This window comes from Octodon degus, unplaced genomic scaffold (genome assembly GCF_000260255.1).
Source record: "Octodon degus isolate 3935 unplaced genomic scaffold, OctDeg1.0 scaffold00101, whole genome shotgun sequence".
Taxonomy (NCBI): domain Eukaryota; kingdom Metazoa; phylum Chordata; class Mammalia; order Rodentia; family Octodontidae; genus Octodon; species Octodon degus.
In genome coordinates, this window is record NW_004524677.1 from 8,574,355 (window position 1) to 8,577,793 (window position 3,439).

The window sequence follows — 3,439 nt, forward strand, 5'->3', positions numbered from 1 at the left end:
AGATAAAAAATAATCTTCCATAATACAATAAATTGCAAATCACTGAAATTTTCAGTCTTTAGATGGTTTCCAATCAGTTTTTGGTTTTAAAATCTGGACACAGTAAGAAAAAAAGTGTTGGTAGAGTTTCTATGTAGAGTTTCTATGTGTTTTTAAGTTTTTCTCTCTTGCTTTGATTACTGGTTGCACTGTTTACAGATGGGAGGAGGTGCTCTTGTATGACTGGTAGCCTTGAGATGGTCAAAAGGTACATTCTGGGATGGAAACTCACTACAGCAGGTTGCATAGGTCACAAAAAAATCACTCTGTATTTGTGGTTCAGCAGATACTTGGACAGATTTCTTCTTATCTTTGGTTTTCTTTTCTTTGGGTATAGGAATACTTTTAGCTTCACTTTTTGCATTGTCACATGATTCGATGGTCTCTGCAACACTGACATTTTCTGGAAGATCCCTTCTGATACCTTGGCATTATCTTGATTTATGTTAATATCTTTTGGATCAACCATTTCTCCTCCAATTCCACTTTCATTGAAACTGTCACCATAATTCTGTGCTGGATTTTGTCTCTTTTTCTTTGTTTTTTACAAAGTTTTTCTTTTGATACATCTTCCATTTTTGCCTCAGAACTGTCAGTCAATAGATTTTCATCTACTTGAGATCCAGAAAACTTCTCTTCCTCTTCCTCCAACTGTTGTTTCAACAAGGCAGCCATCTCCTGCTGTTTCTTTGACTTTTCATGATCCTTCATGGTCTTGTCTGTCTTGAAAGATTTGTCACATGCTGGGCAGTAAAGATCATCATAAAACTCAACTTCTTCGGCCTCATCACTGTCTTTCCCATCCTGTCCATCTTTCATTTCATGTTCCTCCACTTTAGTTTCATCTGATCCATCTCGAAACTCCTTTTGGTACTACACCTCCATCTCCTGCAGCTCCTTCTCCGTATTGGCTGTGGTCAACCAGCTCGGCTCTCTGTGCTGCTCTGCCAGGTTGGCCTGCTGGAGCCTCTTTGCTGCCTCATCTCCTCACCTTCCTGACCTTCTCAGCGTTCTATACTACAAGCTTCCAATGAGCCTGCCCTCTCTTGTCTCTTCTACAAATAAAAGCTACCAACTGATGCATGAGCACATTCTTCTCTTTCCTAATTTTGTCTCTCATTTTTTTTATTTATTTACTTTTTTTTTTTTTTTTGGTTTTCTTTTTCCATAGCTCACTTTTCCCAGCAGTTTGAAGCTTGGCATGTACCCTAGTCTTCATTCCAGGCAAAATTCTTTTGAGTACAGACATACTGCTAATAGGCATAGAAAGGGTGGACTATTGTATCATTGCCACTCTGGGGTTCTCCAAAAGTTGGAGAATCCTCAACATCCTCCTTTAGTACAGAGTCTAATTCTTCCTTTGCCATCATTTCAAAAACATTACAATACACTGTGTAAACGCCCTTTTCATCATCTCCATAACCAGAACAACACATAACAGTGAAAGAGCAAAGCAAATCTAAACTACACTGTCATCTTGATATGCTCCATTAAGCCCTCCTTTAAGTAAGGCCTCTATATGGTTATCATACCATGCTCCTTCCTGAGGGTCACTCAAAACATCGTATGCTGCTTAGATTAATTTAAAGTGTTCAGCTACTTCGGCAGCATTATCCAAATTTTTATCCGGGTGCCATTTCAGGGCCAGCTTCCTATTGGCCCTCTTGAGCCCCTCCTCACTGGTGTCCCCCGCACCCCCAGAGCCTCGTAGTGAGGCCTCATCGCCAGGCAGGGCAGGGGTCGTCGCCCGCGGTGGCAGCGGCTGCGGCGGTGCTCTCATCTCTCGGGACCGCAGCGCCCGCACCTGGACGGCCCGCCAGTGCCCCTCAAAATTAATTTTAAATGTCCAATAAATGTTTTTAACATTTTCTTCTCTCTAACATTATACTGAATTTATTCATATCATGCATATGTGAGATAAACAAATACAGCCATTGTTACTTGCCTGATTCGGGCCCTCAGCATCTCCCACCACCACTGTTGATAGCCCCTATTAAACCCATTCTCCCCAGTGCAGTCTTTGGATTTTAGCCAAGTGGGCTTTGTACAACGTTAACCGTGTGACACAGAACCACACTATTTGCTCCTCTTTTCTCCTTGGACAGCGTGAGTCAATGAGTGCCTACTCACCTCTGTGGCTCACAACTTAACCTTGGAAGCACAGCTCCATCAAAACAGTCTTGGGTTTTCTTACTATGTTAGGGAGCTCTCTTTGCCTGCACAGATTCATTGGTCATTTTTCTCTCTGTCCTACCCAACGTGTACTCAACGGTAATACTTACCTATTTACTGACCTACTCATACTTAAAGATAAGGAATGTGTTCTCTGTACTTGTTTTATAAAACAAATCTTAATAGAGATGCTATAAGGGGGATACATACCTGGACCTAATTCACGCATGTGTGCTGATCTCCAGTTAGGGCCAGAGGGAACTCCTGGCCAAACTCAGCAGGAAGAAGAGAAGTCATGGAAACAGACTGACATCATTTGGACAAAAGCATGTGCTAAAGTTATTCACAGTAAATCTAGAGAACAAACAAAATATGTCCAATACAGCATATCAAATGTGGGCCCGGAAAGTGACCAGAAGTTGACTTTTACAGTGAGCAAGAAAGGTAAAATTTTATCACATGATTTTTAATCTACTAATGTAGATTGAGACATTTTATACAAGATCCAATACAAGACATCATTTTGTGAACAATGGAAATGAAGAAACATTACAGAAATATGTTTAGGGATTACCTTATATTAATATTTGATAAGAAAAACATAGAAGATTAATTCTATTGAAATACAATAAGGCATATTTACAAAGAAATCTCAATAAATGAGCAAAATTTGTAGGCCTATAGTTTTCTGTTTTTTTTTTTCTTAATCTTAGAAATTAAATTTTGTTGTCTGTCTTGCTTTGTTATATGAATCCATAATCATCTTTATCATTATTCTTTTACAACCGTCATGATATCACTTAAAACTAAGAATGTTAGCCTCAGGCAAAATTTAAAGTAGATGGCTTTTGACTAAATAACTCGTGTGTCAGCTCTGACGTGTCAATTATTTTAAAATATTCCTGGTGCTTCTTAATTAAGTTAGATCTAAAAGAGAAAAACTTCAACTACAACGACATTGCATGTATAGTGTTTCTCTCTGATTTATTCAATGCCCCAAATTGTCTTACAGTAATCAAACTATGACAGGAAGTCATTGCACACAGCTCACAGCTATTCCTATGGAAGCTCATCCCTCCTATTTCTGCTGTTGAGCCTTCTGACGTTCATTCCGTTTGATTTCCTGAGCTCCACTCCCACTGAAGGCCGTGTGGTGCCATCTGCCCATCATTTCTGCTGCAGAGAACTAGCAACAATGGAGAAAGGGGGAAGCTTCTGTGCAGCCACA

At 39.8% G+C, this 3,439-nt stretch overlaps 1 pseudogene; it reads right to left on the bottom strand.

Moving 5' to 3' along the window:
• Window positions 1-142: 142 nt before the first annotated feature.
• LOC101569651 lies at window positions 143-1,819 on the bottom strand (annotated as a pseudogene).
• Window positions 1,820-3,439: the final 1,620 nt, after the last annotated feature.